The sequence below is a fragment of the Rissa tridactyla genome, chromosome 23, assembly GCF_028500815.1.
Source record: "Rissa tridactyla isolate bRisTri1 chromosome 23, bRisTri1.patW.cur.20221130, whole genome shotgun sequence".
Taxonomy (NCBI): domain Eukaryota; kingdom Metazoa; phylum Chordata; class Aves; order Charadriiformes; family Laridae; genus Rissa; species Rissa tridactyla.
In genome coordinates this window covers 3,448,841-3,461,818 of record NC_071488.1, presented here as the reverse complement: position 1 = coordinate 3,461,818, position 12,978 = coordinate 3,448,841, and positions in this window count along the sequence as shown.

Below are 12,978 nucleotides of genomic sequence, written 5' to 3'. Positions count from 1 at the left end.
CCGCAGGAAAGGTGGCTAAAAGCCATCCTGCCTCCAGGGCTCACCGCGTGAGCTTCCCCGGCATCCTCCGCCACGCCAGCCCAGCCCCAAACCTGGCCTCGGGGACAATGTCCCCAGGTTGGCAGCGCTCCCGGCGCCTTTCCTTCGTCCCCGGGGAAGCCCCAAGGTGGACGGCTGCGGGCACAAGGAATTGCAGCCGAGGGCTGGCGCTGCTCCGACGGCAAAACAGCCACGTGCTCACAGGTCTCTGCTGCTTGGGGCTTTTAGGATCCCACGGGACAAATATCCCCAGGGGTGGTTTCAGGATGAATTAATCCTGCCTTTAAGGTGAGCTCTCCTGCTTTTACATTTTCCCATACACACAACGCCCAGCCCAGCACCTTTGTTCCTGCTCTTTGGGCAGCTTCAGGGATTAAAACCCCCCCTTTTTCCTGGGGGCCGTGCAGAGCCAGGCTGCCCTGTGCCGGAGAGCAGCCTCCGGGCATCGCTCACTCACCCCTGCAGCCCCGGGGAAGGGACGGGGACAGGGACAAGGCACATGAGCTGGGACGGTGCCAGGACAAACCCCCCGGAGCCCCACGCCCGCTGTGCAGATATTCACATCCCTTTTTGCTGCATTTAAAAGGGAGAACCGGGGGAGAGACCAGGGATGGCCTGTGCGTGTCGGCGCACACTGGCCTCGGCACGTCCCTCCTGGCATCCTCGGCACAGATGGGCGAGAGCCCGTGTTTCCCAGCAGCATCCCCACCTCCCCGGCGGCCCCCACGCGGCTCCGTTTCCTTGGGCGGGTGCCACCATCTCACAGCAGGGGACGGCTCCTCCTGTCACCTCTCGGCAGCTCCCCGCAGAAGGGGTGACATCTCCAGATGCCGGTCCCCGTGCCCAGCCGGGAGCAGAGGGAATGACCCATCTCACCCGCTGGCAGAAGGAAATCCAGCCCCAGCACATCCAGCTCCTGGCAGCTCGAGGACTTCTTACGCCAGAGGTGCTTCATTAAGGCCACTAGTCCTCCAAAAACCACCTTCTCATCCCGTTCTTGAGCCTCTTCATCCTTTTGGCCACCCTGGATCCTATGGCAATGAACCCCTCAGTGTCATCACACGCTGCGAGAAACATCCCAGACATTTTCTCATACAAAATCCAGTGTTTGCTTCGTTCAGCTCGGAATCACAGGGATACGGAAATCTCAGTTCTTCCCTTCTTTCCTCCTCAATCTGCAACCCTTGCCCGCTGCGGAGGCAACTTAAAAGTGTGGCCGAGCAATGCTGAAAAGCTCGGAGAGCAGGATCCGGAGGGAAAAAACCAGCATTTAGGGCGACTTATCTCCCGGTCCCAAGGCCTGACTCACGCTCTCCGGGCACTTGGTGTGTGGAGCATCCCCTGGGTTCCCCCCACCCAGCAGCGGAGAGCTGCTCGGAGCTGCAAATTCCCAGTGCGGGGATGGGAGCAGGAGGGGACAGAAGCCGTGCCAAGGGTCTGGATGGTGGGAGTTACTCCGCTGGCAGCCGAGCACCTTCCCTCCTCTGCGCCCTCTGTATTTCCTGGAGATGAACCATCGCTCCCCGTAACCCATCGACGGGGGAAGCCGCGCTGGCCAAGCGAGCCCAGACGGCTGCGTCAGCCTTTCATTCATTTCCCTTCACACACCTTTCTGCAACAGGGGTGTTTTCCTGCTATTTTACTACCAACCTCTCCCTCCCAGAACCCCGCTCGGCTTTTCTGCCGGGGCGGGAGAGGAAAGGGATGCGGTCTGGCCGCTTTGCCATCCTTCAGCGCTGCAAAAAGCGAAATTAAAAAAAAAAAAAAAAAAAAAAAAAAAAAAAACTACACAAAAAAAACCAACAAAACCCCAAAAAACCCCAAACCCAACTCGCACCCAAAATAGTGCAAAACGGAAGCGGTGGGGTAGTCCCGCAGATTAAAGGAGAAAAAGAAACGGGCTCGCTTGCAGAAATGAGAGCAGGATGTTGCACGAAGAGGACGGCGCAGACCCGCCGAGGGAGGGGGTGCGGGATTTACCGCCTGCTCGCTCCAGCCCAGCCCCTGCAGGGGGAGAGCGACCCCGGGGCTGCTCTCGGCTATGTTGCGGGTGGAAAAAAAGTCTTTCCCCAAAGCGGGGTGAACAAATCTGCCCCGTGGGGGGCAGCTCCGCGTATCGGCTCTGCTGGGAAGACAGGCTGAGAGAGCTGGGGGGGGTCAGCCTGGAGAAGAGAAGGCTCCGCGGAGACCTTGGAGCCCCTTCCAGTCCCTCAAGGGGCTCCGGGAAAGCTGGGGAGGGACTCTGGAGCAGGGAGGGGAGCCACGGGACGTTGGGAATGGGTTGAAACCAAAAGAGGGGAGATTGAGATGAGATGTGGGGAAGAAATTCCTTCTTCCGAGGGCGCTGAGCCCCTGGCCCAGGTTGCCCAGAGAAGCTGTGGCTGCCCCATCCCTGGAGGGGTTCAAGGCCAGGTTGGACGGGGCTTGGAGCCACCTGGGCTGGTGGGAGGTGTCCCTGCCCAGGGCAGGTGGGGGGATGAGACGATCTTCAAGGTCCCTTCCCACCCAAACCATTCTGTGGTTCTACGAAGGCACCGGAGCCCCAGGATGGCCCCAGGAGTGCCCGGGCGGTGGTTTGCCGGGGCAGCCGCAGGACGGCGAGGCGGGGTGACGCTGGAGCACCCAGGCAGCAGAGGTTTGCGGAGCACCCAGGAGGCAGAGTTTCGTGGGCGCTGCTGATCTGAGCTGATCCTGCAGCATCTCTGGGTACGTGGGCGGAGGAGCGACGGGAGTTCTCTTAATGGGGCTTGGACGTAAATGGCAGCGGAGGCTGGAATTGAATAGATTAACATCAAAGGGGAAATGTGATGTAAAAGTGCCTCGTCGTGGTTTTGTCCCAGGCAGGAGGGGCCAAGCAGTCGAACGGGCCTTTCTGTCCTCACTATTAATTACGGGCTGCGGTGTGACGAAGCCCAGCGGCCGAGCTCAGCACCGGGCTGTTTGTTTGCCCGTTGCCAAGTGCCCCGTGGCTGCGGGTTGGGATTTGCAAGCCCCGCGGTTCAGGCACTGCTTCGAACTCGCCGAGGGGGTTTGGGACGGGGGAAGCCAGGGAGATCCCTGCCTTGGACCGGACGGCAGAGCTGAAACCAGAGGGCTGGATGGACTGGGCAGGATGGAGCCTGTGGTAGCAGGAGAGGGGGCCGTGCTGGCCATGCTGGCACCGGTGGAGACCTCAATGGCTGCAGAGAGCCACGAGGATGGAGGCTGTGGACATACCGAGCGTCAGCTGCCCCAGCGGGCCCAGGAGGAGCGCAGGGCGCTGGTCACACACACGAGCCCCCGAGAACCACTGCTCAAGAGGGGCTGGAGGACAGACCCCAGCGGGAACGACTCACGGAGTCAGGAAACGCCCTCGGCTCGGGCAGCAAAGACGGAGAGTCCAAACCGCCCTCCCGCCCCCGCGCCGGAGCTGAGGGTCCCCTTCCAGTTGTCTCCGCTTCCACCTTTGCCCTTCTCTGTGCCAAGCCTGGCCCCCGGCGCCGGCCTGTCAGATCTGCAGTGCTCAGCCCACCCCGAAAATGATCCCTCTACCCCCCAGCAAGCCATGGGGTCCTGGAAACTCATCTGGCCAAGGTGATGGTCCAGGCCTCAGTTTCTCCATTTGCCAGACTGGGGTAAGTGCCTTCTTCCAGCCTTTTCCCATCTTAGCTCTTCACCTGGGAGTTTCTCTGGATAGAGATGGTCTCTTTAAGTCTACAGAATCATAGAATCACAGAATAGTTTGTATTGGAAGAGACCTTACAGACCACTCAGTGCCCCCTCCTGCCCTGGGCAGGGACACCTCCCACCAGCCCAGGTGGCTCCAAGCCCCGTCCAACCTGGCCTTGAACCCCTCCAGGGATGGGGCAGCCACAGCTTCTCTGGGCAACCTGGGCCAGGGGCTCACTGCCCTCAGCATAAAACTTTTCTTCCTTATACCTAGTCTAAATCTCCCCTCTTTTAGGTTAAAACCGTTACCCCTTGCCCTATTGGAACAGGTCCTACTAAAAGTAGGCCCCATCTTTCTTATAAGCCCCCTGTAGGGACTGGAAGGGGCTCCAAGGTCTCCCTGGAGCCTTCTCTTCTCCAGGCTGAACCCCCCCAGCTCTCTCAGCCTGTCCTTACAGCAGAGGGGCTCCAGCCGGTCCCAGTATGGACCCCTGAGGGACACCACTAGTCACTGATCTCCACCCGGACACTGAGCCATGGACCACTACCCTCTGGATGTGACCATCCAACCAATTCCTCATCCACTGAACAGTCCACCCATCAAATCCATATCCTTCCAATTTAGAGAGAAGGATGGTGTGGGGGACTGAAGGCCCTACAGAGGTCCAGACAGGCGACATCCATAGCTCTTCCCTTGTCCCCTGCTGTAGTCACTCCACCACAGAAGGCCACTGGATTGCTCGGGCAGGACTTGCCCTTGGTGAAGGCACGCTGGCTGTCTCGAATGGCCTCCCTGTCCTCCACATGCCCTAGCAGAGCTTCTAGGAGGATCTGTTCCATGATCTTCCCAGGCACAGAGGTGAGGCTGACGGGTCGGTAGTTCCCAGTGTCCTCCTTTCTCCCCTTTCTAAACATGGCTGCAATGTTTCCCTGTTTTCAGTCACCAGGGACTTCACCGGAGCAGCCATGACTTTTCAATCACCATGTGGAGTGGCTTGGCAACTGCATCCGCCAATTCGCTGGAGACTATGGGATCAGGTCCCATAGACTTCTGGATGTTCAGGTTCCTCAAGTGGTCTCGAACCTGATCGTCTCTTACAGTGGGTGGGACTTTGCTACCCCTGTCCCTGCCTTGAGGTCTGTCCACTCGAGAGGTGTGGGGAGAGGGGTTGCTAGCGAAGACTGAAGCAAAGAAGTTGTTCTTTTCGCCCATTGTTACCAGTTTGCTGGTCTGGCTCATCATGGGGGGCACACTTTCTTTGACCTTCCTTTTCTGGCTGACGTACCTGCAGAAGACCTTCTTTGCACCCCTTGCCGACTTCAGCTCCAGCCGTGCCTTGGCCTTCCTGACCCCATCCCTACCCAACCGGGCAGCATCCCTGTACTCCTCCCAGGATCTCTGTCCCTGCTTCAACGGCCTGTGCACTTCCTTCTTGCCCTTTAGTTTGACCAGCAGGTCTCCACTCGGCCATGCCGGTCTCTTGCCTTCCTTCCCTGATTTCTTACACCTGGGGATCGAGAGCTCTTGCATGGAAAGCGTCCTTAAATCTCTGCCAGCTCCGTTCTGCGCCCCTGTCCCTGAGGGCAGTTTCCCAGCGGCTCCTACTGACTAACTCCTGGAAGAACTCTAAGTTTGCTTTTCTAAAATTTAGGGTCCTGACATTACTCTTTGCCCATCCCACACCCCTCCGGACTGCGAACTCGCCCAGTGCGTGATCCCTGCAGCCCAGCCCGCCTCCGGTCCTGATGTCACCGATCAGCTCACTCGTGTTGGTGACCATCAGGTCCAGTAAGGCACCCCCTCCGGCAGGACATATGTACACGGCAGACAGCAAGGCCAAGCCCCGCTCTCATCTGAGGATGCTGGAAACTACCATAATACAAATAAAGCCACAGATTAATATTGATTATACAGCATCATCCATGCCACAGGCTCTGTGCCGTCCTCAGTTCTGCCAAGCAAGTGCCATCACCCAGGGTCTGACCAGCCCCGTGGTTTTGCAGACACATGGCCGGGTCCATCCCGGTTCCCTTCCCTTGGCCGCGAGAGGCGGCACGGCCAGCCGTCCCCGTGGGGCTCCGCATTGGCAAAGACATGGCACAAACCCCTCTCTTACTGCATGGACACCATAACCCCCAGCTTTGCACCCACAGAATCACAGGACGGTGGGGGTTGGAAGGGCCCTCTGGAGATCGTCTCCTCCAACCCCCGGCCAGAGCAGGGTCACCCAGAGCAGGTGGCACAGGAACGCGTCCAGGCGGGGTTGGGATGTCTCCAGAGACGGAGACTCCCCCACCTCTCTGGGCAGCCCGTGCCAGGGCTCTGCCACCCTCACAGCAAAGAAGTTCCTCCTTGTGTTGAGATGGAACTTCCCATGGTCAAGTTTGGGCCCGTTACCCCTTGTCCTGTCCCCGGGCACCACTGGAAGGAGCCTGGCCCCATCCTCCTGACACCCCCCTTGAAGTATTTATAAGCGTTGATAAGATCCCCCCTCAGCCGTCTTTTTTCCAGACTGGAGACCCAAATCCCTCAGCCTTTCCTCATCAGAGAGGTGTTCCAGTCCCCTCAGCATCTTCATAGCCCTTTGCTGTCCCCTCTCCAGCAGTTCCCCGTCCTTCTGGAACCGGGGAGCGGACGGCCGAGGGGAGCTGCCAGCTCTCCGGGAAGGGCTGGCAGGGTGTCACACCCCGCGGGTGACAGCGGCTCTGTCCCCCCCGGAGGGATTAGCAGCCGGGGGGGCCGCTCTCCCGGCAGGAGAAGGTCGGAGGCCGGGCACAGCCGGGTTCCCCAGGCAGGGAACGGAGCGAACGGCAGCTCCACCTGGTGTCTGAGGGGTGCGGTACAGAACCCCAGAGCCCTGGGTGCGAGGGGCTGGGAGGGACCTCTGGAGATCGCAGAATCACGGAATCACAGAATGGTTTGGGTGGGAAGGGACCTTAAAGACCATCCCGTTCCACCCCCCTGCCCTGGGCGAGAGCTCCGAGGCATCACCTCCCCATCCCAGGGCAGCTCGTTTCAATCCCTGCTCAGCCGCAAGTGAAACAGGACTATCCCAAACCCTGGAAAGGTGGAAGGGAGCATAGAACCATGTAACGGTTTGGGTGGGAAGGGACCTTGAAGACCGTCCTGTCCCACCCCCTGCCCTGGGCAGGGACACCTCCCACCAGCCCAGGTGGCTCCAAGCCCCGTCCAACCTGGCCTTGAACCCCTCCAGGGATGGGGCAGCCACAGCTTCTCTGGGCAACCTGGGCCAGGGGCTCACCGCCCTCGGAAGAAGGAATTTCTTCCCCACATCTCATCTCAATCTCCCCTCTTTTGGTTTCAACCCATTCCCAACGTCCCGTGGCTCCCCTGCCTGCTCCAGAGTCCCTCCCCAGCTTTCCCGGAGCCCCTTGAGGGACTGGAAGGGGCTCCAAGGTCTCCGCGGAGCCTTCTCTTCTCCAGGCTGACCCCCCCCAGCTCTCTCAGCCTGTCCTCCCAGCAGAGGGGCTCCAGCCCTCCCAGCAGCTCCGGGGCCTCCTCCAGCCCCGCTCCCACAGCTCCATGTCTCTCCTGTGCCGAGGCCCCGGAGCTGGAGGCAGCACTGCAGGGGGGTCTCCCCCGAGCAGAGCAGAGGGGCAAAGTAGATATCTCGTCCCACCCCCTGCCAGAGCAGGGTCACCCAGAGCAGGTCACGCAGGGTCACCTCCAGACGGGTTCGGAATATCCCCAGAGCAGGAGACCCCACAGCCTCTCCGGGCAGCCTGTGCCAGGGCTCTGCCACCCTCAGAGTAATTTCCCCTGTCCCAGTTTGTGCCCGTTGCCCCTCGTCCTGTCCCCGGGCACCACTGGAAGGAGCCCGGCCCCATCCTCTCGCCCCCCGCCCTTTAGCTCTTACTGAGCGTCGAGGAGATCCCCCCTCAGCCTGCTCTTCTCCAGCTGAACAGCCCCAGGGCTCCGGCCTTTCCCCAGCACGGAGATGCTCCAGTCCCTCATCATCCTCGCGGCCTCCGCTGGACTCTCTCCAGCAGTTCCCCGTCCTTCTGCAACTGGGGAGCCCAGCACTGGACCCAGCGCTGCAGCTGTGGCCTCCCCAGGGCAGAGCCGAGGGGGTCGATGACCTCCCTCCGCCTGCTGGCCACGCTCTTTTTAACGCACCTCAGGCCACCATTGGCCTTCTTGGCCACGAGGGCACATCGCTGGCTCATGGGCAACTTGTTGCCCACCAGGACTCCCAGGTCTCTTTCTGCAGAGCTGCTCTCCAGCAGGTCAGCCCCAAGCTGTCCTGGTGCAGGGGGTTATTCCTCCCCAGGTGCAGGACCCTGCACTTGCCCTTGTTGAACTTCCTTGGGTCCCTCTCCGCCCATCTCTCCAGGCTGTTAGTCCAGAAGAGGTGAGTCCGGTTCTGGGACAACACTGTCCATGGCAGGTCCTCTCTTCATCTCCCAGGGACCCCGAGTTGGGTGGGCTCTGGGAGCTGCCAGCGTCACAGCCACCCTCACCCGGCGCCTTCTGGAGAAGGCTGGGACCTACAACAGAGATGTCACTTGTCTCTGAGAAGTCCCCGGCCTGGAGACCCAGGGTGGCGTGGGGATCACCCGCCTGCCGTCCAGAGCTTTCAGGCTCCCAGCACTCTGGGGGTGTTCACCCCCGGGGATGCCACCCCCTCGCTGCCCTATGCCACCCGGCTCCGCAGATCCCTGCTCTCGCGGCACAGCGCGTGGCAGCAGCAGCACAGGCACGGATTCATTTGTACAGGCACGGCGCCAGGGCCGAGAAACTGCTTCTCATCAGACGAGCAGAGCCTGGTAATAAATGGTGCTGAGCTCCCATAACGGGCTGGCGTCCTACCAAGGGATGCAGAGGGGACGGGGAGGGGAGACATCCCTCACGGGGGTCTGCGCTGCCTGCAGCGCTTGGCCCATTGCACCCAACGCAGCCCCGGGTTGTGGGGAGCACCCCCTTGTCTCCACCTGCTGCTGGTGTGGGGACACACAACCGTGTCCTGACCCCCGTGGTGTCATGGCAGCTCACCCCCCTCTCCCCGAGCACCGACCGCCCCACGCCGCTCGTTTCTGCCTCCAGGCCCTTTGCCAATGGCACGCTGCGGAGGGAGGAGAGAGGGGGAACAAGGCTCCCGGATAGCAGATAGTCCCGGTGAGCCAGCCAGGAGATGGGACACGCTGCCAACAAGGCTGCTGGGTGACAGCAGGAATGGGAAACCAGCTGGGGCCCCCGTATGGAGCAAGCTCCGGTGGTGCCACCACAGCCCGGGTGGGACGGGGATGAAGATGAACACAGTGCCCTGCGCAGGTCGAAACTCATAGCGTTGGACCAAAAAGACAGCAGGGCCCTTTGGAGACTCAGGATGCGAGCGATGGCTCCTGCATCCCCGCCTCTCTGCACGGAGCACGCCGGACACGGAGCTGGGCTCCCTGCTTCTGGGATGGACCCAGGGTCCTTCCTGCCTCCCAGCGCCCTTCCAGCCCAGCTGCGCGGCTCCGGCGTCCTCCCCCCCGAGCGCAAACCCCTCCTCTGCTCTTGCTGGCACATCGCTGGCGCCAGGATCTCGTTGCTCCAGAGGCAGAGCGCCAAGCGATCTGGCCGGGAATAGTTAGCAGGCTGACAGCCGGGCTGAGCTGCAGGTGTTGGGCCGACAGCAGCACGGGGAGGTGGCGGGGGCAGCGCCAAGGCTTCTCCGGTTTCCAGAAACAAGATCTCCGGGGGAGGCTGCCTGCTCCGGGCACCAACTGGCAGAACGTGGCAAACGCCGCGGTGGGGACGGCCGGGCAGCGAGGTGTCGCTCTGCTGCCCCGGGACCCTGCCTGCCGCGGGAGCGTTGCCTGGTAAAGAACGTTTTGGTGCTGCCCACAGCCAGCTCGGTCCCCAGCCCGGCACCTCAACGCTGCCCCGGGCGTCCGTCCCGCTGACACCGACCTTCCAGCTCCTCTGAGCAAGGTGATGGGTCAGGCGTGGCACGAGGAGCCCACGGCGTCTCCTGACACCGGCATCTAGGATGGGGCCCTACGTGTCCTAGAGGGGCTCGGCCACCTGGGTGGCTCTTTGCCAAAGCGCTGAATTGTGCCATGTGCAAGAAACATCTCCCCGTGGACCCCCACCGGGCAGGGAGGCCAACCCTGGCCACCCACCCTCGCCAAGGCAAAGGCAGGGCGGGATTTGAGGCAGGAGCGGGGTAAAACCCAGCATCAGCACCGCTGCGCCGGCTGCTTCTCCCTCACCTGACCCGCTGCCTCCTCCTTTGGCATGTCACGGGGACGGGATGGCAGAGCCCTGGGCCACCTCCTTGCCTCCGAGATGCCGAAACCAAGGCGTGGGCGGCTTTGGCCACCATGGGATGTGGTGGGGGGGGGGTCTCTCGGGCTTTGCAAAAGCAGGGCCAAGGGCTGCCCTTGCTCCTCTCGCTGCCACCCCATAGAGGGGTCTGAGCCCAAGGCAGCGCTGGGCCCTGCCCGAGGTGAGACGTCCCAGGCGGGGGCTGCGCGAACCTTGGCCATTGCCTCCCGCTCGCCTTCGCCTTCTCCCTCCTGGCCTCATCCGTGTGAGAAACCCGCAGCCCTTGTGCCTTCGGCAGGGCCCTGTGCCCCGCGGGTGGCCGGGACCCCGGGGGCTCCCAAGGGGCGGCAGGATGTTCCCACAGCCGCGGCAATCCCAGCGTTTCGGGGAGCGTCCGAGCCGTCTGCTTGGATTTACACCGGGTGGCCGTTTTGCTGCTTGCAGAGGATCCGGCCCCTTGGCAGGCTCCGAAACGATCCCAAGCCCCCCTGCTTTGTTATTAAATCAAATCCATCTGGCCTCGACCACGGACGTTTGTTATTCGAGATCCCTCTCGGAGCGGAGCTGGGATTAGCTGCCGGGCATGGGGGGATTCTCCCTCCCTCCCTCCCTGGCTCCCACCCGCTCCCAGCCCCTCCTGCCTCTCTCTTTTGTGTTTCTCCACTTCTCGGAGGAGCAGGGGGAGGCGCGGGCTCTTAAGGCTGCTTTGTGCAGCGCGGAGCTGCACGGGTGTCCCCGTGGGACCATTAGGCCACCGTGCTCCCGGCGGGTCCCGTCTAGACATAATTGCCTGCACCTGATTTACCCGCGCACAGGGCAGCCCCCCAAACCCCGGGGACGCCGCGGGCCGCCAAGGCGGGTGACACGGTGCTTCGTCCCCAAGCCACCTGCCATTCCCATTTCTGACCCGGAGCTGCCGGAACCACAGCGCTGGCGGGAGCCGCGATGCCCAGGGGACACGCAGGGCTGAGCAGCGTCCCCAGCCCCGGGGAAGCCACCGTCCCTGCAGAGTGGAGGCAGGCGCCGGGGTAAATCAGCGCAACGCAGGACATGCTGCCACCGAACAACTGCTTTTAAGCGTTACAGCAAGTGCTTTTAAGCGTGGCGGCTCGCCTGGGCCGTCACCGCTGGTTTCCCTTCAGGCTGCAGCTTTCAGACCCCTGTTTAGGAGTCGCTGGATTGAGCAACCGCCTCTGGACGTATCCTCCATGAAGACGAACCGATTCTCATTGCTCTGACAACACAGAAAATGTGGGGAAATGCAATTGTGGATGAGCTGCCAGCACGACGCGGATGCCAGGGACCCAGTCGGTGGCACGTGTGCTCCCGGTGCCACCCTCGGGGCCAGCAGCCACCGTCACCCAGCCGGGACGAGGCGACAGCGTGTCTCGCTCCAGCCCCGCGGGTAAACCCTCGAGGTCGGGCAGACGGGAGCTGTGGTCCCCACGGGCTCCCCAGCCCTGGGCCCGGGGTTCAGGCTGCCAGCAAAGGTGCCAATTAGTGCACCACCAGCTCATTTCAGAGCTATCGCTGGTCACGCCGGGGGCTCGGGACGTGCCCCAGCCCTACTGCTCCCAGCTGAGCCTCACCGTGCCCGCTTGTGTCTCCCCTGCTGCAAACTCCTCTCCAGAGGACACAGCTTACAGCCCCAACACGCTGTTATCTCCGTCACTGCTGGTGGATGTTGTCCCCAGGGAACTACAGGGTGACCCCACGCCGAGCCTGCTCACACCTCCAGCCCCTCGGCCCCCCAGAAGCTGCGGTGAGAGGCACAACCTTCCTGTGATGGTCTTGCTTATAGAATCGTAGAATGGTTTGAGTGGGAAGGGACCTTGAAGACCATCCCGTCCCACCCAAACCATGCTCCAAGCCCCGTCCAACCCGGCCTTGAACCCCTCCAGGGATGGGGCAGCCACAGCTTCTCTGGGCAACCTGCGCCAGGGGCTCACCACCCTCACAGCCAAGAATTTCTTCCCCACATCTCATCTCAATCTCCCCTCTTTTGGTTTCAACCCATTCCCAACGTCCCGTGGCTCCCCTCCCTGCTCCAGAGTCCCTCCCCAGCTTTCCCGGAGCCCCTTGAGGGACGGGAAGGGGCTCCAAGGTCTCCCCGGAGACCTTCATCTCGCTTTACAGGAGACGGATGATCTCAAAGCGCTGACTGAAGGCCAGCTGGGTATGGTGTGAGCCAGACCGGAGAAGACAGAGACTAACTTTAAACACGAGTCGGTGTTTATACCTCACCTGCAAGGCCAGGAGGAAGCAGCATGCCTGGGTTCCCTCTCCAGCCTCGGCAAATGTGTGGTGCCTTAAAAACACCCTCGAAGAGCCGGCCCCCCACGCTGCCCTTTCACCACAGGCTTACCTGTACCAGAGCCCGGCCACCGCCTGGCAGCAGGGAGGTGGCCTCCGAGCAGCAGGTGCATGGATGGCCCTTCATCCCCAGGAGCAGGCAGAGGCTCGGAGCCTCCTCCGTGTCCCGGCAGCAGATTCCCGTCTCACCGCAGACCTCTTCAGGACCAGCCTGGGGATTCGGCATCCCGCAGCCAGGTAATGCCAGATCGGCTGGATTTCCGCCTGACTTCCAAGTCCTGGTCCTTCCGCATCTGACTGGAAAATACAAAAGGAGACAAGGCACTTTCTCAGGGAGCCTTGGAGTCCGGGGCACTCAGCAATGCAATAATGAACAGCGGGTGCCTTCATTCCTGGGTCACACACACACACACACACACGTGAAGGTTATCGCACCAGCTCTGCTCTCTTAGAGGAACCTCAACATTTCAGCGCAATATCTACAGCCAGCAGGAACTTCTGAACGGCACAAGGGACCTTTCAGTGACAGAGACGTTGCTGTCACCTTCTCCGGATGGTCCTGCGGGTCCCGGTCCCCACGGGGACCTCATGGGAGTCCCGGCTCCCAACTGGGCCACCCTGCCCCGCGGTGGGCTGGCAGCCCGTTTGGGAGGAGGCCAGGAACGTGTCCACTTGACGCGCCTGAAAAGCAGCGCACATCTCCC